We start from the raw sequence: 26,989 nt of genomic DNA, 5'->3' as shown, positions 1-26,989 counted from the left end.
CTCCCAAAGGGCTGTGGGTCTCTTGGACTTCTGAATCCCTGTAGGTTGGTGGGTGCTCCAGATGCTGGGGTTTCTGGCACCCCCAGATGCCTGGGTCCCCAGCCTCCCCATGGGTCAGTGGCCATCCCAGTTGCCAGGCTCCCCAGCCCACCTGGTCACCTGCCTCCCTGCCCTCTGGACACGGTGGCAGTGCTGGAAGTGCTGACACAGCTGTGGCTGCACTCGCTGCGGCGGGACAAGCCCAGCCTCAATATCAACTTTGAATGTCTGATGGGGACACACTGAGGGCACCTAGATGATGTTGCTTTAGGAGCTGCAACATGTCAAGAGAGAGCTGCAAGTAGGATGGGAGGGATGGAGACAAGAGGTCTATAGGGCCTTTGTGTGTCTTACTCATTTGCAAAGCATCACAGCTCTAAAAAAGGTAGTGTTCCTGGACGGGATGGTGAGCGAGTGTCCAGAGGTTTCAAGGGTCTGCCAAATGTCCATGGCATTCTTCTCCTGGAAGAGGAAAGGAAAAATCAGCATGATCACAGATGCAGGAGAGTGCACTAGGGACAGCTTGTTTCTCTAACAGAAAACTGCCCTTTTTAATGCTTCGTGCCAAAGGAGGCACCATTCCAAATTAAAGAAGAGAAATTTGTCAGGCTCATCTGAAACCAGTGGCTAGGGCTTATAGTCAACACCCTCCAAAGCAGTGAGCCATCATTGGCCCTTGGGGCATCTGAAAGGTGAAATGGTACCCGCTCACTGGAGAACAAAAAAAAAAAAAAAAAAAAAAAAAAAAAAAAAAAAAATCTCAGCAAGGTATTTTGAGGTGGGCTTTCCAGACCACATGCCACCTGGAAAGGCTGCATTAAAAAGCTGGCACCAGTGTATTTAAAAGAGGAAAAAACAAACAAATTCAAATCTCATCCCAGCTTTTGGGGCACCTTTGCATTTCCCCTTCACAGAGGCTGCTCTGGGTAGGTTCACTCACTCATTCAGAACTTGCTTGACATAAAGAGCAGAGAATTCCCTCCCCAGCATTTGGCCACCCCCAGCACCTACCAGCTGCCGCAGCACATGAAGCTGTTCCAGCCAGGCCTCTCTGCTTATGCACCAGAGTCCAGAGATGGCAGAGGTACAGCTGCCATGGCCTGAGATTGCATTTCTCCAGAAAAGATCTGCATATAGGCATATAAATGCATATAAAGCTGAAGCCGTAAGTGGTAGCAAGAGCTTGGGAAAACCAGAATTACAGAGCCATGAAGAATTCCAACACTCTGTCAAGCTAACACCAAAAACATCAGCAAAAGTGGGAGAGGACAGGGAAGAGTAGACCCAGCTGCCACTGAAGTCTGGGAGCCTGTCACTGAATTTCCCCCAGGGCAACAGCTTGCCAGAAATTTAAAAAGACTACCACAAATCCTATAGAGATTTTATTTTTCACAAGAAAAAATAACATGAGAAATGCATGCTTCATTTAATGCTTGGGAAGATAAAACACTTAATCTCTCATTTCTAAGAGCATAAATGTGAACCTAATTCTCATGAAACACCTAGATCAATAGCTGCCACTGTACAGGCCTGCCTTTCCTGCGGAGACGTTCCCAATTCAAAGCACAAACAAAACAAGCAAGCAAGCAAGGTGCATGAATAAAAAATTAGACAAGGAAATATAAATGCTTTCTGTGAAAAAAAAAATAGAGGACTCTTAAACTCTTAGCACATCAATATACCTGCTGTGGAAAAAAAAATCACGGTCATTTACTCATTCTTTTTCAATGCCCTTCAAGAACTGCCTGTAGTTTTGGATGAGGGTAGATTTGTGCAGCAGGGTAGCCTTTCAGAAGTGCATGCACTACTAGCATTTTTCAGTGCATGCTCTTTTGTAAGCACACTTACATTCCATATTCTTAGAATAAGACATCTTCGAAGAGTTAGACCTATACATCTCTGAACATGGATTCAGGCATTGAAAAAGAATTTGAAGTTCTCCCTCAGCTAGGTGCCTTTTCCTAGGTTAAAAATTAAATTCCCAAGCATTTTTTTAGTTCAAATCTACTTCCCATATCAGTATTTAATCTGGAGATGAATTGGGGAATGCACATGCACTTTTCTTGTTTTGCCAAAATAGCTTGGCAAAATGGTTCCTCTCCAAGGAAAAATGCTCTGTCCCTCTGAGCAGATTCATAAGCAGGGAGAGAGGACATCCAGACCTATTCAGTGGTGCTTTATTTTACATGCCTGTGCTCTGTTTTTCAGTAGCAGCACATACTAGGCGTGGTTCAAACTATTTGGTTGGGTTTCTGATTGAAGCACAGAATTGCTGTGGAAGTAGTTTTGCACAATGCTGTTCAGCAACACAACCTGGTCCACCAGCTCATGATTCATGAACTCAGTAAACTGCAGGCTGATACTCATGAATCATGTTCAGAAAGCCAACCTTCGTAGCTTGTTCATGTTCTTTCCATCTATTTAGGAGATGAGTCTAAACTTCAGATTGCCTAGCTTGGGTTTAGATGGTTATGACAGTCTTATCTGACATCCTCTAAACACATAGACTGCACCATGGTACATGCCTTCTTGTCCTCTTCCACTTAGGATCACAACATATATCCATGGCAACAAGAAAACAGGGATGCTGGGACCTACCACAGTTTGTCATTAAAACAAAAAGTGTAGGTCTAACACCTGCCAGTTACCTGGGAGTCATCACCATCTTGTCCCTGGGTTTCCAGAAACCTCAGTCCACTATCACACCATAGTTACCCAGCAGTTGGCTCCAGAAAGCTCTTTGCTGCTGGAACGATCATGGCAGTGTAGCAAAGACATGATAGTAGAAGGAATACAGTGCAGGGAAAAGAATTAGTTAGTTAGACAGGAGCAAGAACAGCTTGCATTTCACATGGGCAGAAAGGTGAGGTCTAGGAGAAAATAATTGACATGCTGGAACAGTGTGTTCCAGTAAAGTGAGAAGCTAAATGTGGCACAGAGATATGCTATTCACCCACAAACTCTAAACCTACAGAGAAAGCATACACTTGTCAACATTTTGACTTATTATAGAATTAGCCTCACATTACTGCAAAACTAAAAAAAAAAAAAAAAAAAAAAAAAAAAAAAAAAAAAAAAGAAGCTTAAGAAAGACCCTCTAAATGGAAGATAAAAATAAAGATAACAAAAAGATTTGTTAATACTGTGCTGATCCTGGCTGACACACACTGAGAACAAAGAGGTTAGCTGGTCTTTATACTGTAAGAGTCTGCCACTCCCTGATATTTCCTTACGCTTACAGACATAACTGATTGGGTCACAGCAGAGACAGATCAGAATAACGCACAGCTGGCAAGAGAGACTGTTTTGGATTTGCCATTTGAATAGTCTCCAAAATACTTACTGTGACTTAAAATTTCTTATGAATTTTTGCTCCAGATACTTCAGCAATGATTGGTTTGTAAATGAAGGTCAGACTTCTCCCTTTCCAGGGATGCTGCATTTAAACAAAGGAATGGGAAAGAAATGCAAGAAAGGATATTCTGAGACATCCTAGTGGAACACAGATCTTGTTCTGTGAAATTCCAGTTATTACACCCAAGGCAGGGCTGTTAGAGACATTATGCCTTTTATTAAGCTAGCTGACATAATCAGGAAGAAAGATGTTTTCCAGCCTTCTTGTATACTTGAGAGTCTGTATGTTTTCTTTTTGCCAAGACTATGCAATTCTCTCTCTCTTTTTTTTAATTACCTCTTCCTACAAATCTTGCCTCTGTCCTTAAATCATGCTAGTCACAGGAATGCTATTACATTCATTGCAAATTCCCTACGATAAGATACTATAGGCACTGTAAATCACAGCAAAGTTTTCTGGTAAGATTTTGTCTATTTGTTCTGATTCTAGATCAAGCCATAAAGAGCTCAGCATGGATGCTGCAATGGTCTGCAGCCTAAAAAAAGGAGCCAATAACATAAATACAATCCATAAGTGAGTGCAGACAGAAGAAAAATAAAAATATAAGATAAAAATAATAAGTAATAAAAAGATACAAGTATACAAGATAAAAGTTTTTTTTTTTTTTTTGTTTTTTTTTTTTTTTTTCCTCCCCAAAATTGGAATATTCAGCTTTGGTACCCAAAGGATACCAAAAATCATCACTCTTGTCAGAACTCAGACTTACACCTCCAGCTAGAAGGAATGAAAAACAGTCATAGCTTGTGACCTGGCAAGCTGCAAATTACATTCTCTACATTGTTGAAAGTTTGTTGCTACAGAAAGTCTTGTTTTCTTAGGCATAGATAGAGGTTAGATGTTCACCACTTGCTGGCATCCAATGAATGTTGCATGTGCCTAACCAGCATATAGAAACAATCTATGAATATAGGATTTCTGCTGATTGTAGCCCCTTCCTCCATTTTCAGCAACATAAAAGTGCTCCAGAACATGAGTAATTTTCAAAGCACAGCAAATATCATTAAACCTAGATATTAACTGGGCTTTGTTATCGCATGCCCTCAGCTGTGACAGCTCAGATGCAACTCTAGGTCATTTGGAATGGAAAGGTCAGTTCAGTTTAGCTCTTCGGTCTGTTTGTCAAACAGTCTTTAAACAGTTTCTATCATACCAGATAATGCTACGAGTCTCCTGTATTGCACACTGAATCATTCAGTGCCTCCTGTTTCTTTAATACTTTTAAAAATTACTCTAATTGGTGATTCCCTTAACCAGAAAAAAGAACAAGAGGCTCTGGCAAGAACAGAGGTTGTGGCATATGACTCAGTGAAATACATTGTGATTAGACTCTCTAAACACCTTAGAAATAAAAGTTTGATAGTTATTACTGGTAACAAAAATGCAGGACGTACAGACAATGTAAACAGTAAATAATAGCAGGGTCTTGGCTTCCCCTGAACCAGAACAGGAGTGATGTGACCAGGCAAGAGGCAACAAGGCACTGCTTACAGCATTCTAATGCAAAAAGTTGTGCCCTAGATTCTAATAGGAAGGGATCTACTTGTAAATCACTCTAAAATTAAACAAGGATAGCAGAGGAAAATGGCCTTCCTATAGAGTTCCTTCTTCATTCAACCCCTCCCCTCCTGCAGAAGTGTAACAGGATATCAGAAAGGCTCACATCTTGTACAAAGCTAATGCCTACTAGAAGTGTACGAATTTCCTTGTTTTAGTGATGATTTTGCCTTCCACAGTAAAGCCTTAAATCTTTTACCTCACTCCAGGCTCCTGTTCCACTGAGATGAATTTAATCCACGGGCTTCATTAGCATTTAGACCCCATGCCTGCTCCTCAGCATTGTGTGGTGCACAGCAGAGGGCAAGCAGGCTGCAGCAGCATGAAGCACTGTCCTTGCTCTCCACTGTCAGGTATGGCCGAAATTTGATTGTGACAGTCCCAGCTCAGTCATTTAACTACATGGGTAACACACACAAGGTTCGTTGCCTCTGTTCGGCCACAGAGATTTATGGGTGCTTCACTACATGCAAATGAATCATAGCCAGTGTCTGCAGCTGTGAGTTTCTCCGTTTCCAGAATGTCAGTCCACATTCAGGGCCACTGGACACCCGCACTTCCCACACTTTCCACCCACAATGCATTTTAGGTATCTAATTTCTATTCATTTGTCCCCTCTGGTTCTCAGTGAAGCAGGAGGGCCTGGCTTTAGCAGAGCCTGTCAGATCAGGAAAGGACCTAGCTATACGACTGACAGCAGAATTCAAACACTCTGGTGAGGTCTTAAAAAGGGACGGATTTATGTGCATGTTTATGTGTTTTCTAAGAACAGAAACATAACAGAATGAAAACTGATGTGCAAGGATGTAGATTAAGTATTTGGAGTTTTATATTGCTTGCCACTTAGCAGCTAAATTCCTTATCCATAAACAGGGCTCCTAGAGAGTACAGCCATACAAGAGCAGTAGCCTCAATAATAGTTTTAAAACATCCAGATATTCTGACGTATCCACTCCAAGGCTACAAAGGACTCTGTACCTGCTGTCTTCCAGAAGACAGGAAAAAGAATAAATCCATATAATTCTAGATTACCTTCTGTTCATTGACTCTGTCTTCACCAGGATGCACTGAAGTAGCATTAGTGTGTACCAAAATTTGGACTAGTACCTCTTCAGTAATACAATAGCTAACTAGGTCGCTTGTTATTTTCCTTCTGCTCAGTTTTGCTCTAGAATAAAGGAAGACCAGTGACACTGCCCACTCCCATAAAGCTTTTTCCCAGTGAAAGCATTTGGAGCGTGATTTTTATCTAGAGTGCAGGTTATGCATCTGTCTTTAGTATAAATCCTCTTGCAGTCCCTACTCAGTCAGTGCCTGTCTTGATGAAGTCAGTGCTGTTGCATCTCTAGCAGTAGTTTATGACTGATAATATTTCCAAGGAAAATCTAGACATCTGACTGAAGTATTATACTACATTCTTCTCTTTAAGTTTCATTACCAGTTATCAATACTGTGCCAGCATCAGTCATATGAAATAGCAACTGCAGTGTGGTTTTCAATACTTCTGAAGTCTTTTCCCTTCACTGAATGTGGAAGTGGTATTTTCTGCTTGGTGTTGGCTCTAAAACTTATAACTGATGGGGAGCAGAAACTCCTGTACAAAGGAGGTAAATCTTCATTGTGTTATGCCAGCACTGCACATTGCTATTAAGAGGCACCAACAAAGAAAAATACTAGCAAGGTTTATCAAGTTCTGGTTGATACGAAATCCACTGTGCCCTCTTCGTTAAGTCAGGTAAAAGTGAGGATTCGTTACCAGATGCATGCCCAGTACCAAAACCATGCTTGCACCATACCTTGCCATCACGAGTTCACGTATGAAGACAGGGGCAATGCACTTTCTTGGAGTCCCTACAAGACAGCCTCTGGTGGCAGGTTTCAAATAATGAAGTCAGCAGTTCTGCTGCAGATAGGGCTCCTCTTTAGCACTTGTGGTCACACAGACCCTAGAAGAAAGTCAATAGCACATGTGAAAGCTATCACAGATTTTGGCAAGATAATCATACCTCACCAAACAAATTTTAAACCTTCAGTTCCACCATGGCTTCTAATGAGAATATTTATGGTTATCACAGCAGCATCTCTGCATCTAGGATCCCTTTGCGTTCACTGAGGCATATGCAGAGCCAAATATCATTCCTACCTGAAAATGCTTCCAATCTCAGTGCAAGATAATAGACAAGAAATGGATAGAGACAAATGGGAAGCAGAAAGAAATATAACATGCCTTCAGAGACAGGGCAATGCTATGGAGAGGGGGTCAAATTAGCTCCCAACGAACTAGTTAAGATGTTCAAAGCAGGTCAGTCACCTGGAGATCAGTTCCATGTTACAGCTTGCGTGAGTTGCTTTCCTGAGAGCTAGACCAGATATCTTCATCGTGTCCTGCAGGCATAACCAACAAGTATTAGTACGGTGGGTAATATTGGTCAAAAGCACCATTTGCCTAATCATTGTCAGGCTTATTTGAGCTACAGCCTGGTTCCCTGTTCTTCTATAATGTGTTTAGCAGTGAAATATATAATAAAATGTCAGACCAGGGCCAAAGAGACCCGTGACAGGGGCTTTAATACTTTTTTAATCTATGATGAAGTGGGTGGGTAGAGTTAAAAAAAATTACTAAAACAGTTTTAGTAATTAAACAGCTGTTTTAGTTCACAGAAAAACATGCATTTTTATTGTTACAGAAAGATAAAAGCACTGGAGTATAAGTGTGTGTATATCTGTATGTTTCTCAATCTGTTGTTGGGTGGTGGGTGTAAGGAGAAAAAGCTGTTCTTCTTGAGCAGGATAAGATAAAATGTTGATATTGTGCTTCTTGATTTTAATATATGTATTGAAAGTAGTTTCAGAAATGCTGTATCACAGATATGCCTAGAGAGAGTGCCAATCCCTTTTGAACATCACACTTCCAAATGAACAGAACAAAGATGCACAGGATCAAGTTTCTTTGAGGAAGGTAAAGTGAATAGTCTCTAGTCTTCTGTTTTGATAGAAGATCTCAAGAGAAGACACAAGTGAGTCATTGGCCAGTCCTGTAGGGTGCTTATATTTATGCTTACTATGAGGAGTTGAATGTGTTCAGCTGGTCAAAGACTCAAGACTCCATGCCATAATAAAATGGGCTTCTCATCAGCTTGGCCCCAGCTTGTGGCTCCCTGAGCTGTGCTCCCCATAGCGCAGAGATATTTGCTGTGGGCCTGCCAACAGCAAATACTTACCTGGCTGAGCCAAAAGCCTTGCAGAGCTGAGCTCTCCTGGTCTCACCCCACTAGCCTGGCACACCGTACAGTTGCATTCCTGCTGCTCTCACCCCTTGGCCAAATTCCAGTTTCCTTTCATTCAGGAGCATGCAAGTAGTTTTTGGACTGAGAACCAGTTCCCATGTAAATCCCTCCTAAGGTGTGTCCTCTCAGGCTGGTAAAAAGAAAACAAGAATGTCTCTCAGAGTCCACTTAGAGAATATTTACATCATTTACATTTGAACATGGCTTTCTATCAAGGCTTCCCCCACACAAAGCCATACCACAGCTTGACTTTATCTCCAGCCATGTGATTCTTTATTATGGAGCCAATAATAATAAGGCAATAGCTAGCATAGCACAGAAACTGTAACTTGCACATGAATCAAGTATTTCTGCTAAGCTTTGAGGGAAAATCAGAGCATAAACTCTTGATATTAACCTTCAGATTGTGATTAAAGACCTTGTCCTGTAATTTTAATTGTAATTCTCTCCACGGAAACGAGAAACAGCAGGTAATAGAGGCCCGGACATTGCTGCGTTTCTAAATACTGTATCACTTTTGGAAGATTAAGAATAAAACTTCTGTTTATGAAATATGTATTACAGTGCAAGTTAAAAATGCAGCTGGGATCATTCCTTTTCTAAAATTAGACATCTAATGTTTAGTAATTGCCACAAAAGGTTATTTGAAAACAGCTGATGGAAGAGCCAACAGCCAGGAGCAAAGAGGCCAAACACAAAGCAGGATGCACAAGGCCTCCTAGCAGCAGGCTGTGAGAGCATGCGGAGAGGAGGAAAGGAAAGTAAGGAGCCCTTGAAAGGCAGGAAGGGGACCAAAGAGTTTTTCCACAGCACTGCATTGGCACAGGCTGTTTGTAATGAGCAGTTCCCCAGCCTGCTCCCTAGGCTGCAGTGCTGCCCTCCCTTTCTGGTCCTGTTTTTGATTACCACATGCAGAGGCAGGACTCAGAAGAGCTTGATGATACTCAGCCATCACAGTCACAAATGGAAAATGAGCAACACTCTCCATCTCCTCCCATCCTTTTCTAACTTCTTCTGTCTAACAGGTAAGATTTATAATTAATGAAAGCAGGTATTTTCTTATTTTTGCAAGGGACTTCAAGAAATAGGAGTCAGTGTATAATAACATGTCATCACCAAGGTTAGAGGGGGCCAGGGGCCCTCCCAGTGTATCTGGCCCTTCCAAAGTCAGCTGAAGCTGTCAGGGGAAAGTGCCCTTCATGGTCATGTCCAAGCCATGGTGGCAATATCTACCATGGATGTGGCTATGAAAAGACTGGACCTTGGACATTGTGGAGACCAGAAATGGGAGATGAAGAACAAACAATGCCAATGATCTCCCAGGGCACTGACTGCCAAGAGACAATTTTGCTCCTCACAAATCCTGCCCTAACTTCTTTAGGGCCGAATAGTCATTTGTGGAAGAGTCTCTGTTCCTTCACATACGATATTATTCTACAGATTCTGCTTAGTCTGGCTGTTCATCAACTATGTTCACCCATCAGACCTCCTCTTTGGGTATGCCCTAACTCTATGCAGGATATCTCATCTCTAGCTTTGATTAGGCTTAAGGAAGAGAGAAGGGAAGGGGGAATCTGAGCAACAAAAATTTAGCTCTGTACTCTTAAGTGTCTGAGAAGACAAGAAATCAGAGCTTTCTTGTGAATGAATAATGATATAAGATAAAGCTATAGGTTTTTTTGTTTGTTTGTTTTCCAGACATAAAAGACCTTCTAAATGCCTGGTAAATACAAACATGATTTCTTAAAGAGCTACACCCCATCAGGATCTGGAGTAAGGTGAGCTGTGCAAATCCCCATGAGAAGGTCTACTGCTTATGTACATAATATTACCTATACAGAGGCTGCGAGCGTGATGGGGAAACATGGCAGAACTGCAAAGGCAATGCAGGAGCTCCAGCTTCATTTCAAATATAACAAGGATGATATTTGACATTCTTAAATGGTTTCTTAGCACTCTATTCTTCCCTTCACTTTTAGCATTTAAGAAGCTAGTGGTCATAGGATGTTAGGAATTTTTAAGGAGGTTTTTCGTAACAGATCTTATCTTTTCCAATAAGTGACTTCAATAATTTAGAAGTAGCAGCTGTAGAAGTGTATCTGCCTGATACAAAATTTGCAAAGTTGACAAGTCCATGGAAGTCTCTACACCAGTTTCAGTGGGAATGGGCTCAGCCCCTACACACACTGCCAGACTTCACACAAGACACCTAACACTGGATTAGGAAACAAAAGGAAAGGGGTAAAAGACAGTGAAAACAATCAGCTGCTTGTAACGTACAGAAGAAAACTGATTTTATCACTAATCTGCCATCGTGCCTTTAAATTCTTAAATCACAGGTAAAACTATTCTCTTCTTTATAACTCTTCCATATGTCAGTCAGGTCCATTCCCCTTGCTCTATTTATTTAAACCTTTTGTGCCTGTATTCCCCTGACGCTACTGCTATTGAGCGAGCCCAGTGTAAAGGGAATTTGATCCTCTCATGCCAGTTATGTAACTTCACCTTGTCCCATGAGATTTTGGGACACAGGCAACTGCCTCAGATCTGCCTCATGAAGCAGCAGCTGCATACTCGATAGAAAGGTGAAAAAAGGTAATCTCACTGAAGATAAAACACACACCTAGTTCCATTCTTCTGAGAATGCTTACTGGCATACTTAGAGACCCCTTATTTCACAACATATAGTTAAAACTGACTGTTTGGAACAGAGGAAGTTTCTTTCATACCCACTCCCTTTCACTACCTCTGCTGATCTGTGGTTAGACTTTCATCAGGAAATTTTACCTTCATAGAGCTTGTACAAAGGTTTGAGATACAGCTATGCAAAAATCATGCTGTTGAAGGACCAGCCTCATGCTCAAATTCCACTTGTCTCAAAATCCAAAGTCATCAGCTCTGCACTGAGCAGGGAGGCAGGCTCAACATGCCCCCTTTGCAAAGTGCAGAGTGATGCCAGGTACATGTGGCCTTGTCTACCCTGAGGGGTGAAAAGCAGCTTCAAGAGTATATTTTAGCTCTCTAAGCCTCAGTGCCTGAGTACCTGTGCTTCCCACCAGCACCTAGTAGTCCTAATAGCTTCACGTGGCCATGAAGGCCCACGCTCTGCAAGAACTGAGCTGCTGAGACCCTGAAGCAGCACAGGAAACATATACTCGTGATTGACACCAAGCAGCCAGGTGTACACATCTGATGTACGGATGGCTCATAAAAACATTTTTTTGACTCAATGGTCTAAACAGAAATAAAATTGTAGAGTAATCGGGGCCAAAACATGCCTTTGATTCAACTACTTGTCCAGTAGACAAAAGAAAGGTGAACGTTATGACCAGCATTTGAACTATTTCTGGCGGCCATAAAATGTCTGTATAAAGAATGCATTTAACTTCAGTGCTAGGACTTGACAAACCCGGTCACAGGGCATCATCTACTCTCCAGATATCCCTACTGAACTTAGGAGGGTCCTTCATGGAAACAGAACCACTGCAACCTTTGCACATGCAGGATAACACAACTCAGGTTACTGCTCTGAGCATGGCCTGCTCTTTAGTAACGTTTGTTCAGTGAGGCTCATAATGGAGGTACTGCAGAGCAGTCTTTTGCAATATAGCTTGAATACATTAGCCCAAGAGATCTGGCAGCAAGTTCAGAGGAAGTGAAGCATCCAAGTTCTTTTCTAATTTGCCTGTAAAATGTGGTACATGACATGCTTTGCTTGTGACAATCCATTTTACTTGGCAGGCAAGGCAAAAGGGTTCAGTCATTGTCCAGTAAAGCTTTCATGCAGGGGTAGCTGGGAATCATTGCAAATAGGAAAAACAAACAAAAAAACAAAGATAGGTTTCTCTAGTCCTAAGACAAGGCAGAGTTTATGCTCAAAATACAACTTTCTTTTATGAAGAATGTCTTGATGAGAGCAAGTATAAAGTAAGCGGCATCTTTGCCTCCACTCAGATTATTTTCTCTGAATTCACCTTGGTCTTCTTTTGCATATTTAGTTACTAATGGTACGCTCAGATAGTACAACTTGTTTGGTTTGCTTTCTAGAAGAAGCAAAAAGTGTGCTTACCCATCCACCCTGGGCAACAGCACTACAGAAAGTTGGGTTGGGTCCTATCCATAAGCATCACAAAGCGGGAGAAATTAAGGCACCACAGGCATGAATAACTAGGCAACCTGCAAAGGCTTTCCCAGCGTTTCCCAGAAATAGTCCTCAGCAAGCTGGTGCACAGGCTGCCACAGATAGCCCACATCTGCCTGTGAGCACTCGGGGCCAGCTAGCCAACAGGCAGCCTCTTTGGCTCGGGGGCATCTAGAAAGAAGTGAGATTTTCAGTGTCTGCTTCAGACATAAAGGCACACAAAAAGACTTTGCATGTTTAGGCTAGTTTTCCCTTTAGGACTGGAGCTATGTTGGAGCTGCTGCCCTGCAGCATTTTTATGACTATTCTGGGAGAAGAAACACAGATATCTTTCCAGAAACTACAGTGATGCACATAGCTGGAAGATCCTTCACTCAGCAAGCAGAGTTGCTAGCTTCAGCCACTGCAGTTTTATTTCGGCTCTAGCAAGATCCTTCAGCAGATTCGTGACAGTATTAAGCCTGTCACTCCCAGCCCAGTGCTGCTATAGCAGCTAGTGCGCCAGGTGCCAGACAGCCTGCTCGAGTCAACCACTGCTTCCGCTGGATAACATGCTCTTCAGTGTTGGAGCAGACGTGTATAAACAGCTGTTTGGATCATAAACACATGCAAGTCCTCCAGTTCCAGGGGAGACATGTCCACATCTGTGTTATCTCTAAGTTGTTACCTATTTGATCTATTTTCCTGAGGCAGTACAGGGGAAAAAATAGTGACTTTTTTCCCCATTGCATTGCTATAATCCTACTTGCTCAGCAGCACTGCTGGGGCAGTTTTGAGGCTTGTCTAAATGCTCATCCATCAGACAGACAGGACAAGGAACAATCTTCAAAAGCAGTAAGATCCTGAAACCCAGAGATAGTGTCTGTTCACACATTGCTGAATAACCTTTGCCAACAAACTAATGTATTGCAGAGTAATATGATTATGGAATTTGTTTTATGTGAACTGGTTTTGTACTTTTACACCCTGCATTCTGATTTTTATAGCTGTTCTTTAATTGGAGCAAAAGGTCTCCAGACAAGATCAGGATCCTGTGGTGGTAGGACACTGAACATACAATACTGTCACTGTCGGGAATGGCTCATAACAGAAATTGCTTGGGCAGGCTAGGAAAGTATCAGTCGCACTTTAATGGGGTGTACCACAATTACTTTCCTAAAATCATTCCGAATGTCTCAGTCCCACCCTTAGCCTCTCTGAGGACCAATCCAGTGCTTTCTCTACAGGGCAGTTCTTCCTCTCTGTGAATGATAGGGGAAGATTTTACAAAGCTGCAGTAAACTTTTCTGTGGGTAAAATTGCCTGGCTAGGGGCCGTATGGCAGGAAAGCAAACACTGTAAGTGAGCTGTTTACCATCCCATTAGATCTTTCAACATTTTAGTAGTAGTTTCAGTAGAGATCATGAAATCTTGGGACTTCTGAAAATAAAAACCCTACTACTAAACCAAGAGGCAGATCTTTGACAAAGCATCTGCTGAGACCTCAGCTACCATATTGCAATACACAACTCTGAGTCATCAGCAGAGCTCAGAATTTTCCCTTTAAAATAAGCCTACTGAAACCAGCAACGATCAGAAGGTCTTTGTCGTGCGTCTAATTTACCCTGCCAAAGCGTCGTTACCATCTGAATCTCTATAGCAAAGACAGAATCATCTCCTGTGATTCTACCTTTAGTCAAGTCCACTGTACCCTACTGGAGGTGACAGTGATAATATTTCCTGTAACATCTAACTATTGACTGATACTCCATGTTAGGCTTAGTTCATAATCTTTCTCCTTTATTTCAATTTAAGTGAAAGCAAGGCAGGTTTTATCCCGCAGTGCCTGAGAAACTCTATTCAAATACACTCCCCTTTTTGAACTTTTTAGAGCTCCTTGCTTCTCTGTTCATTTTTGCCATATAAAGACACAACCTTTCCTAAATGTCTGCAATCATAGGAGAAAAATTCAAGTTCAAGTACCTCTGCCTACATCTGATCAAACGTAGTCTCTGAGTTCAGAGTAGCTGTGTTGCTATTTCCACTGCACTTCAAAAGAATGAAGCTTCTCTTCTGTCAGAAATTCTTAAGAATGTGCAAAGCAAAATTAGTATTTTGCACACTGAATTCCCAGCAGTCAAGCTTTTGAACAGTAAAAAATAAGTTTTCAGAATAGTCCAACTGCTCAAATGACTTCTATTAATAATTTGTCAAAAAGATTTAGGACAGCCTTCTTGAAGGCATATTGATCATTTTGAGTCAACGTACAAGATAATAGCCCTGGAACAGCATGTACAAAGCTGCCAAGTAAAAGTCATCCTTCCAGATAATCACATTTATGAGGTCAGCAGAGGACACTAACTCTTGGCACTTGGTTAGTTTCTGCATGATCACTTCACCCTGGGGAGTAAGGTTTGATAGGGGAGGGAAAAAAAAGTTACCTTTCTTGTCCTAAGCAACCATCAGCACTGTGTCACATATCGCCTCTCCTAGGTCAACTACCAATTGCAGCAACCTAAGTCATGGCCAGGGCACAGTGGTTGGCAAAGGAAAGGACTGACCAAGCTCTCACTGTGGCCCCATCCTTTCTGCCCTCTTTACTCATCTGTGCTCTGCATCACCTCTGTGACAGGTCTCAAAGCAATGAGCTGGCTCAGCTGGGAGCTTCCAATGTCAGAGGTTGCTGTTCCTGGGGCTTGGACCCAAAGAGGAGCAAGGATAGCAGCAGCCTGAAGGCAGAAAGTGGATTGGGATTGAGGAGCACAGAGCCAGGAAGGGTCAGTGGGATCCTCAAGTCTAGTCATCTTGTGGGCCAACTTGGAGAGTCAGCACGCTCCACTACTGAGGACAAATCAGTGCAACTTACTGGGGATATGAAGTAATATAACAGCAAGGCCATCAGTCCCAGGACAAGAGTGCACGGCTCTTCAGTCTCTAGGGCCCTCTGTGCACGCAGCAGGGAAAGCTGACACATTTGGGATGATACAGCTGGCTAAGCCAGCCAAACTACAGAGGAGCAGGAACACCTTTTGCAGAGGCAGAGGAAAACAGAGGCAGAGTTGAAATCTCTGCCATCTCTATGGCAACTGTCAGGGAGCTGCACCATACTCACAGAGGGAGAATGGAGAAAAGGAGAGGGAAGAATAAAAACAGTCAGCACAGCCAAGAAAATGCTTAGCAGAAAGAAACCCACAATAAAGAAGAAAAACAGAGATGGGAGAGAAGAGGTGCAGTCCCTTCAGGTGCACTGGGGCAGCTCTGCAGCTTTCTTATCCAGCTCCCATGGCAAGCGGCCTGCTGGGAGCCTGGCTCAGCATTCCAGCAGGCTAGCAAAAGTTCCCCACCATTTTCTAGCAGACACCAAAAAAAATGGGCCAGACTCAAAAAACTGCACCAAGGTCTTTAAGTAAGAGGTGCCAGCAGTGCTGCAATACATATATAATTTAAGGACTGAAATTTTAATTTAACTCAAGCCATAGATTAATATTAAGCTCAGATAAAGATTCCAAGTGGGAGGTGAATAAATGATAATCCTTGAAATCCATCTGAAACAATGCAAGACATAAATATTGAAAAACAATAGGCCAAGGAGTATGCCAAATCTGTATGACTGTTGTTTCGTATTTGCATCAGTGCAAGGAAAAGGAAGCTTTGATTCAAAGTAGTGCCATACATTCAGGTTTACCTCATCCAGAAAGGCTCTATTCTGTACGATCTGGAAGACAAGGTGAAAAAATCCACTCTTTGCTTTCCACACAGACACAGCATAAGAATTTAATCCCCCAAAAATATGGAAACCTATTGTATTTGGTCCAGGCCACCAGGAGATGTCCTTATTCTACCATGATGTCCATATTCATCTCCTCACTCTCACCATTAGTCAGTGGTCATCCATAGGCCCTAAGGATTTGAGGGAGAGTGGAAGAGGGTCTTTGTGGACTTCTCTTTGTGTAAATGATAGCAAAAACTCATTTTAAAATCCTGCTTGTGCATGTGATATGGGCTTTCTGGCTTGCCTGAGTTTCTCAGTTATGGTGACAGAGTGATTCACATCACTGAACTGAAATTCCAAAGTGCTGAAACTTTGCCAACCAAAGGAACCGATAGTGCAGCCCCCTCCAAACCAGGAGGGCAATGCTGGCACCAGGAGATGGCGGAGCCAAGGCACACCCCTCCCTACATGCAGCCACAGGCTGGCACAGCTCCTCACATTGCCCCTTGCTGCTGCAACCTCCTTGGTGGTTTCCTTTCTGCAACAGAGCTGCCCTTGGAGCTCTAGCCTGGGGCAGGGGATCCTCAGCTTCTCCCACCGATGGGAGAAAAGAAGCTGCGGTGGCAAACCCCAAGGGCGCAGGGAAATCCAGTGACAAAGCACACTTGTGCCTGAAGTCAGTGATAATACAGAAGAGGTGCAAAGTGCCTTTGGCAAAGAGCCAAGCCAGGCTCAAGCAGAGACAGAGAGGCCCTTTGCACACTTATCTGAAACCTCCTCCCATAACCATCTTGCACAGCTTTTGCTAATGTCCTGGGTGCTGCTGAGGAGAATGTAGTTCGACAGAAACTTCCCACCACCAAAACTAGAGTCAGGGTAGCAGACTGCAGTGCAGTGATCAGTAACTAGCACAAGACTCCTCGGGGAGGCCTCTGCTTGTCCTAGTCAACAGAAATAGTCAAGTAGGACAAGGCTGCACCAGCACTGCCAAAGAAGGTTTGTTTGCTCAAAATGCACTGCACAGGCCTCGCTGGAAGAAGCTGGATAAACAAAAATAGCAGTGATCACAGGACAGCCCAGGAGCAGCTTCATTGTAATGCCATGCTATACATCTTGCAGTGAAGCACAGCCGAGAACCTCGCAGACCACATCAAGGCGTGCGCGCAGCCAGTATGGGCCCGCTCACAGCAAGCTGCCATCAGTGCAGAACCCTTGCTAAGACATCCAGCCCACAGCAGGAGAGGGGATACGGCCTTGGATTTTCAGCGCTCTGCTTGAGCACAGAACAGTTAGTAACACCAGTGGCACATAAATGCTTCCACTAAAGTAAAGGGGGTTGCTGAACCCTCGTAAATCTGGCTGTATTGCAACCAGTGTTCATGCTCTACAGGAATTGTGTCCCCTGGGGAGAAAGTGCCCATGACCTCTTATGCTAAGTGATGGGCAAGATACCGTTATATGAAAGGACCAATAAAACGATGTAGCTGTAGCATATTGGGTGACTCCATACCATTTGATGTCAGTATAGCAGAAGAGTAGAGTCTCCGTGGCTTCTCCTGAAAGGAGCATTAGGCTCACTTCAATGCTGGAAGCATTTGAGATGCTGGAAACAGGTTTAAATGCCTTTCACATGACAAGTGAAACCTCAAAACTCTCTTGTATAACCTCTATTTTTTTCCTTCCTACAGGAAGATTCATTGACCTGAAACAGGGATTAATAACTGAAAGACACTAGATTGAGGCTACCAGGCTGAAATCATCACTATTCTTGGCTAATCTTACGCCAATTTAAACTCTGCTTTCAAGCACTTCCATTCAATCAGTTACTTAACAGCCTACATTCAAAAGAAAGACCGATCAATTATCTTTCATCTCGATCATCTCTCTTTCATCTATTCTGCCTTAAAGAAAAGTTTGATGTGCATTTACAACTAGGATTTAACCTCCAGTTAAAAGCTTTCCTTAGACTTTGTGGTTCATCGAGGACGAACATTAGAATATTGGAAGTCCCAGTCACAGGAGTCCCAAAGTCCCATGGGAGCCCTTCAAGAAAAACAGGACAGACTCTTCTCCACCCCTTGAATTGACACAACAAGAAAAGGCAGTTTCATGGCATATTTTCTCTGCTGTCTGACACAAACCAATCACTCAGCAGTACCTCAGCACCTCAAGTGTTTGAGGTGCCTTCCTCAAAGGGACGACATAAAACTGAGCTCTCGTTCAATTGAGCTAAACTACGCCACGAGAGCAGAGGGCTGTGTGCCTTCGTGCCCACCACTCTTGCACCTTCAGTACAGATACACTGTCCCCGCAGAGCTGTTTCGCCTAGCACATGTTGTGCCTTGCTCCCTTCCCTGTCCCCATCCCTCACCCAGGTGGCTGGTGCCCAACACGACACACAGGTAGAGGCACCGTTACACCCAGGATGGTGTCTCTCTAGCATACGTAGCCACACAGACAGTGGCACTAAATCCCTGTCTGACTCTTCAGCCATTCTGGATGCTATAATAGGCAATTTTCTGTCCAGCATCCCTTTTTAATGGGCTGTGCAGTCAAATAGATTCATTCTTTCCGCTTCACTCTGCAGAGCCTTTACTCTCAACCTGCCACTGCTTCCATCCCAGGGATTTATAGTCACTCTGTGTTTCTCTCTTGCAGACAGGCAGGTTGCTCAGATAAGTAGCTCTTGCAAAGCAGACTGTATAATCTAGAAACTCACATGCTCAGCTTCCATTCTTTGAACTGCTCAGAATCAATTTGCCTTCTCAGGAAAAGGTGTAACTGTTTGCAGCAGTGGAGGAAATACAAGATTCATGATGTACTATAAAAAGAACAGCTAGTCCCAGAGAAAAGGTTAATTAACCTCACTGAAGGGACTGGAACCTGTTACGCTGGAGCAACAGACACATTCAAGGATCCCTGATGCTGCCATCTTTCCAAATTTCCTGACACGGTCCTTGTGCCTAGTTCAATCTCTTGAAGATTATCTTCATGTTCCTGTCTGTCCAGGTTGCAATGTTACTACCACACAAAACAAGATGTGACATTTTAGCTTCCCAAAAGGTCTCTATTTCCTCCCTGTTGCTTTGCTTCTGGCAGAAAAAACACTGTCAGTTGCTGCACTTGGGGCAGTGGTGTCAGGCTGATCCTCTTGACTGGTCACCTCACAGCAGGGTCACTGTCCATCTTCAAATCCAAGTGCTTGAGGTGAGGAGTACAAGATCTATGCAGCTTAAAGCAGCCCTTTCTGGTTGTCCTTTGCTTTTCCCAGACACAAGGTTCGAGTCATTTGTATCACAATTCTTAACAAAACATTTATTAGCAAACAGTATTTGCTCCACAGCCCCTCTGTCTTTACAGGGTAACCTGAAGCCCAGAGGATTAAATCCCATAGACTGGGTGGGTCTGGCTCTAGATGGCCTGGCCCCATTTTGCCTGACTGAGCTTCAGCTCTGGCACACAACCCTGTCCTGCACTCCTTCCCTACCTGTGATACATTGCAATATGGTGCTGTCCCTTCTCTTCCCCTTCAAGGCCCAGATAAGATTTCTCTTGATCTCTTCCCCACAACCACCTCCTCATTGTCTTTCTTGGATTTTCTTCTCAAACAATGCAAAAAATGACCTAAGAGATACATCATTTGGGCATGCACAGGATAAGCTATCACAGCTAGTTTTTTTTTTTTTTTTTTTTTTTTTTTTTTTTTTTTTAATGTATGAAGCCTTGGTTTCTTTTCTACAGTTTCTACTTTCTACAATAAATACTTGCAGGAAATGGCAGGAAGTAGGCACTGTCAGGATAAAACTAATCCTCTCCTAAAGTCAACAGTTAAAATAGATAGGTCTGAATTACCGCCTAAAAATACCTATTTCAGCCTTAGTTATAAAGAGGGTTTAGCTGCCTGGTAAAACCTACCTTGCATGAGCTGGCTGTGCATCCAGGGTGCAGTGGAGCTGCTACAGGCAATGAGATGCTCCACCAGCTCCCAGAGTCGTCCCTGGCTCTCCACGGCAACAAGCTGCTGCTAATTGCACTGCTTCTTCAAGCAGGAGCCCCTAGGATGACCCACAGGGAGCACCCAGGATGTGGGCACTGTTCAGACAGTGCACCAAGTATTTCGCAGGGCTGCACCCATTAGGGCACAGAGAATCATCTGCATCTTACCTGTCTTCCAAAAAAGTTACGTTTTACCACTACCTGTTTGGAAACTCTTGTTGCCTTGTATATTTGCACAGATACAAGCTGTCTCTTTTCAGTGGATAGCTTAGATCTAGAGGCCCTAAAATAAAAATAACAAAAATTCTTCACCAAGCCTAAGGCTTATTCCCATGTACATCATTACTAAATAATATTTAGTCAATTTTCACATCCTATTCATGTAAATAACATGAAGAATAAAAATTGGTGCCATTCTGTCTTCATTAATGCTGTCGTCTGACTCCAGGTTAGACACTTTCATATATCCTTAATTTGCTGCCTGGTAGAAACATTTTTCCTGTGGACATTTGTGTTCATTTGATGTTAACTATGACCTTTAAGCATTAAAAAAAAAAAAAATCCCCTGGCAACAGCCTCCATATTCAAAGAAAAGAGAGTATGACAGACTGTGGTGCCAGTTTCCACATAACCAAATCTTCTCAAGAACTGCAATAGATCATTCCAGCTAAATCACAGTTGTAAGTTTATTGCAATCTCCTTGCTCTGAAATACCATGATAATCAACAGCTGGGAAAAAAAAAAAAGAACAAACAGACAACTCCCTTGCTACACCCAGGCCTGAGCAGTAGCACTGAACTCATTGGTACCAGTCAGTGGCATTAATTCTCAGCACTCGTCATGGGATTTCACTTCCAGATGCCATTCTAAAATTTCTCAGGATGAGGAAGAATATCAAAAAAAAAAAAAAAAAAAAAAAAAAAAAAATCAGTGTTTTCAAAGTGCCCAGTGCCAAGGGCCCAGGAAGTCACGATGAGAAGTGCAAGTATCAAATGGTGAACAATTTGGATGCAAGTTTATATGTAAGTCTATTTCTGTAAGGAGGTTAATTCTGCCAAAAAAATGGCATCCAGCTTGCTGACAAATAGTTCAAGGTAATGCCCCAGCCCCAACACACTGACTTCTGCCAGACAGAGCAGCACTTAGGGGAAGCTAAGGCTGGTAGAAACTAGTAAAACCCTTTTAGACTGGAAATTTTCAGCTCCTGATCAAGTGGGTGCCCCGGGGTATTTGCTGAACATTTGTCAGACAAGCTTTGGCAAAGGATGAGCAAACACCCTACCATGCAAGTTGGCTCCTCTGTCCCAGCAGAGGGGACATGACTCCCACTAGCTTCCCAGGTCATGAATGCTTGCCCCATGCTGCTGCTCCCTCTCCTCTCAGGTCCTAATTATCCCACCAAACTTTACAGAAACACAGGATAAACTCCTGCTTGCTGGAAGCAGCACATGCCTTGCAGCAAGTCATGGCAAACACTGTTTGCAAGTCTGACCCAAACAGCACTGAACAGCAGTGAAGACAAAACACACGTCCCAAGGTCACCCATCACCTCCATGTCTCAATCAGCTTCACAGAGAGGCACTCGTGGAGAGCCCAGGCCCTGTGGCAGCTCCCCTCTCCTCCCCAGCTCCTGGGCTTTTGTGGGAGCCAAGGAGACGCTGTTTTGTTGGATTGAGAGCCATTTACTGAAGGTTTCTAGCAGCTCTACAAGGGTGCAGGTTGGATTTGGCAAGATGATAAGCACCCATAGCCCACTGGGATGAAAACTAACCATGCCAAAGGAAGTGCTGGGTCTGCAGATTCCTCCTATGTAAACAGAGCTGCAACCCTGGCCAGGCACCAACCTGCTGCAGCTCTTTTAAAGCCAGGGACCAAATTCAGTACATACCAGTGGCTTCCAGTAGAAAGGAATTTACTGAATTCATTTTGGAAATCAGTCATCAGGATGAAAGAAACTGAAAAAACTGAAATTCACAGCAGATCCTGAGATAGCTTTGATTTGTCTTTCTTCAGTCCCTCTGCAAAATGCCCATGAGTCAGCACCCTCACATGGATGACACTCTTAAGAAGAAATCATTACAGAGGCTTACCTATACTGATGTGGGACCAGGCCATACCAAATTTCAAGCAGAGCAAAGCCAGTTCCCATCAGTTGGAAACCTGTATTTACTCTTTCCAATAATCTCTTCTCTCCTTTCTTTGCAGTGTTTCTGGGACCTTCCTCAATCCCAACCTTTGAAGAGGAGACAGATCTGCTACTAAAAATTGCTTCAAATGGGAGAAGCAACACAAAGGACAAATCAGCTCCATCAACTCTGACACAATGAGGGCACCAAAGCACACATCTGGAACTCCTGGAGGACCAGAAATCTGGTAGGTCTCATCTGTTGCAAAGACATAAGGTAGCAAAAGTCCATAAAGAAGTTTTCTTTCCCTTTCGTTGCAGATTTATTCCCCTTCGCAGCCCCACGGGGCTGGCCTGAGCCTGCATCTGTCCCACAGCACAGATATGTCGGAGCTGGTGGGGCCCAAGATACAGCAGGCATAGCCACTGTGCGGACCACAGGCAGCCCTCTCACAGCACATGACATTCCGCAGCTGAGGAAGACAGACATTTGGAGGCTACTCTGACCACCAGGGCAGCTATGAGCACCTCAGCCTGCACAGAGCTCCGTGGCATGGGTTGTTGCCGTCCTGGCCTGAACTGATAGGATATCTGAAGTCTGCGGGCAAGCTGTGGCTCAGGAATTCCAAAAAGTACTACTGACTTCTGCCTTCATTTCTTCTAATTCTCAGTGTTCAGCCAATTTGTTGGCAAGCTCTCAGCATTCAGTACAAATTTAAGTCCCTTTAGGAAGTCTCAGGCTTAATGTCCAAAAACTGAAATACTCCATAACACCAGTTGTTTCTGAGGATTGTGAGCCCCAGGGCACTGGACTAGCAATGCCTGCACTACTTCACAAAATATTTTGGCTGATCTGACAAGAGGGTAACCTACCACATCATTATCTGCCCATTGTTGCACACCTGTAGATTATTTTCTTCGTCAATGCATCTAGTTTGTCAGAATAATTTGGTTTCCAAATCACAGTCTAATGATAAATCCAAAACAATATCATCACCTTCCTGCTTCAGAGTCAAAGCAATTGACACTGCTTTCAGGCAACACCTGCCAGTCAGCAAACATGGAGAAGCCACAACCTGCCTCACTAAGAATAAATGGGCTGGCTGCGCCTCAGCATATAGCTAATTATAGTCAAGATACTGGCCAAATTTAGTCAAGGCCTAAGCAAGTGAAATTACATTCTGATTTTGGTGGAGCAGAAGACCCTTGCACCACAGGTAGTTTTGGTTTCCTGACTTCATCAGATCTCACTGGATGGTTTCTGAAAGAAGAGACCTGCAGTGAGCTGCTCCCCACTCAGGAGCCCACAGAGGACAGGCAGAAAGAAGGTGATCTGCCCAGTAGGTCTGAGGCCCCAGATGTCACAGGGACAGGCGACCACAGTGCCTCATGTTGAGCAGTTCATCTCTCCAGAGCCTGCATGGTCTCCTGGCTGAGCTAACAGAGCTCTCGGCCTGCTCATTCTGTCTCTCACATCTGGCCAGGAAGATTGAAGGTGGCATGAGGGTGGAAAGCTTGAGCTTAGATGCTGAAGTTCAAGGTACTGACAGAACTGACAGTGAAATACACGTTTCTCATGGTAGTGCTATACTTAGGAAGCTGCAAAACTCCCGCTGTTCTTTGCTGCTGGTATCCCTCTCCATCCATCAGCACCATAAATCCTCACAGCAGCTCCTGTTCTCTGAACCATAATTTGTATCTAGTTTCTAATTGTATTATGTATAGCTGGTCCATGGGAGCCTATCTGAGGAAGCATACAAATAATTCATCTATATTCCTTCATCCTTTCCATACGTACATTCTTCCAGTCAAGCTAAATTAAAACTCACCTTTGTCTGCTTCTAATCTCATCTCCATCCTATACACCAAATATCTTATTTAGCTGCATTTTCAGCTGCCATTGGAAACTAATGCTTCAGGTGGCATATTTTATTTCTTCCCATATTCTAAACTCTTGACTAAATTCAACACAGAGACTGAGGATGAGCTATAGACATTCAATCAAATTGACTTTGAAGACTAATATTTTTGGTGCAAAAATGATCATCAGTTTCATCTTACAAAAATGTTACCTGATACGTTATTGCAAGCAGAAATATCAATGATGCTCTTAACAGCACATTATATCACTGAACTGACAGCAATTTTGTGAATTCATATGCCACGGTCAAATGAGGTGATTTAACAAGATGTCACTTAGAACTGATTGACATCTACAGTCAGAAACTACATCGAACAGTACTCACCTTCGGGGCCTCAGCAACAAGCTGTTTGCATCTGGTGCCACCAGAGCCCATGACAGGCTGTGACGAACCAGCCCGGCTGCGTCATCTCTCATGGGCCAAGGCAACTGTCTGGTGGTGGGGCTGGCCCATGGTCCCGAGGCAACCACAGAGCCAGCCCATCCCCGCTGCCTTTCTCGGCTCTGCTCCCGCGCCAGGCCGCTCCACGCTGCAGCGATGCTCTGCAGGGAGCACCCTCCTGTCCCTGCAGAGACCTGCATCCATGCTTCTGGTGAAGCCCATGGTGGTGGAAACTAGCCCCACTTTTTACCAGCTCCTTGCCCAAACCACCCCTCTGCCACGCCCATGTGCCCAAACAACCCCTCGCGCGCCCATGTGCCCCCCAGGACCCACTGTCCCACCCATCTCCCCTGCACATGCCAGGGGCTCTGCCACACCAGCTGCTCTCCATGCTTGCCTTTTTTGGCCTAAAGCATCACACTTACTTCCCAACCCTCCTGTGTTAGCGTCTTAATAAATTAATAGGTCCCTGCTGTATAATTTAACAGGGAAAATACTTCCAGTAACACCAATAATTCAAACTTGCCTTTGTAATCATTCATTTTCCTTTTAGTGTCCAGAGTACAGTGGTGTGAAACAGCTGTCAAACATAACTCTTCATTCTGTTCATGAATTGTCTGAAGATTTTGATTTCTGCAATTTTTCTTGGCATTATTCCATGAATATTTTCTGCAAAAGCAATTCAATTTATTGCTCATAAACTGTTTCAAGTAATTAAAGACTGCAGAAAATCCTCATTTAAAACGTGACCTGCTTGATCAGGAGTACACTCACACTGTAATTTATGTTCCACAGAAACAGCTTGTGCAATAGCTCTTGCATCACGTTTCTGGTGGGAATGCTCATGATCTCGGTTACTAAACTCACATGTTCCTCAACATTAATTCTAAAAGGAAACATTTTTCAGAGACCTGGCTCATTGGAAGTGCTGTGGAAAGCAAATGCAAGAGCCTCAGCCCAAACCCAGGCAAAAGCAATCCAAAGGGATGTGCCAGAGTGTTCTCAAATGGTGTTCATCTGCTTTGGAGCCTGGAAAAACACCCCACCTTCTTCTTTTTCAGCAGTTCTACTTTTAATAGGCCCCCTTTTCAATAAAAATGAATGCGAATTGCGCTGCTGCTCCAGCACAGTGCAATTCCAGGGCAGACAGTGTATTTCCAGGATTTCGACTTTACATTTGCTCAGCTTTCAAGTAAAACCACACATGCAGAGGTGGTATTCCTCTGCCTACCAGCAAACCTACAGTTTCCAATGGATCTGGTGAATACAATCACAGGCAGGATTTTCTCCTGTATTTGGAGTTTAGTGAACAATTTTACTAGTTCGCCACAAAACAGCAATAATCTAGCACAGGCATTTATATACATATATATATATATATATATATATATATTTTTTCCTTCTCACCTTGGTGCTAATGATAAGTAGGAACATGTTCTCACATTTAACTACATCAGCAGACCAGGCTTTGAAGAAGCCATAGGCAAGGAGAAGCTCACAGAGACGGTTTTGTTCGCCGTGGCTCCCCTAGCTAAAACTTAAGCTTCCCAATTTCCATAACACTGGGCAATCCATCCAACACATGTCTAACAGACCTTTTTCCCAACATTCAGACACCCACCTGCCCTTGCCGGTGCAGGCTTCTCCACAGCAGAAAGCCATAACCAGTTGTAGATGAACATGAGAGAAAAATCAAAAACATTTCTTAAATAACTATTCCTTAAATACTGTTCCTGCCCTTCATGTCCACTTCTCATGCATCCCAAGAGACTCAAAGTAAGTATTTCTGGAGTGAAACCCTCTGCCTGAAACCATTATATCTTCCTCACTTCCCAAGCACATGTTCACTAGGTCCAGATGTTTTCACTCTTCACAATTACCTTTCTCTTACTAAGCACCTCACTTTACAAGATGAAAATCTCAGCTTTATTGAACGTGCACATCTTCTGCTCCTGCTGCAAGGAGAGATGGGACTACCACACTCAATCCTACAGCAAGCAGAGAGGAAGGTGAAAAGAGATTGCTCCTGTGACCCTGTCATCTTTGTTTCATGAGCCTTCATGAGTTAGTCCCCTGTGTGATGCTGTTGTCTATTGCTATAGGAATGGGAAGGAGTCCAAGGAGGCTATGACCTAATGTTTTAGTTTGAAAAGACAGGCGGAAGAGATGGATTATACAGGAAAGCTCTCACTGTCCATGCAATTATCTGATAACAATCTATCTGGGGAGATGAGTCTCAGAAGGAGAAACATACAAAACTCATAAACATGTTTGCACCAGGAAGCTGCAATATCCATTTAAAAAAGATGGAATAAAATCAGTGAAAAATTATACCAAAAAAGAAACAGAAGAGTATGGCACTTTAATTCATGCTGAGCTTGGGACAGCGAGGGAAACGAGGTCAGTCCCACTGGTCAAGCCAGTGTATGAAATCTGGT

General features: G+C 43.4%; 1 long non-coding RNA gene across 1 annotated transcript; it reads right to left on the bottom strand.

Moving 5' to 3' along the window:
• Nucleotides 1-278: 278 nt before the first annotated feature.
• Nucleotides 279-3,453, bottom strand: LOC134142359 (uncharacterized). Its single transcript, XR_009958849.1, has 3 exons — nucleotides 3,383-3,453; nucleotides 1,051-1,166; nucleotides 279-501 (listed from the first exon to the last, which is right to left on the bottom strand). It is a non-coding gene; the product is annotated as an uncharacterized LOC134142359 (long non-coding RNA).
• Nucleotides 3,454-26,989: the final 23,536 nt, after the last annotated feature.

The sequence above is a fragment of the Rhea pennata genome, chromosome 6 (genome assembly GCF_028389875.1).
Source record: "Rhea pennata isolate bPtePen1 chromosome 6, bPtePen1.pri, whole genome shotgun sequence".
Lineage (NCBI taxonomy): Eukaryota > Metazoa > Chordata > Aves > Rheiformes > Rheidae > Rhea > Rhea pennata.
The sequence above is the reverse complement of the archived record's forward strand: the minus strand, read 5'-3'. Positions and strand labels throughout refer to the sequence as shown.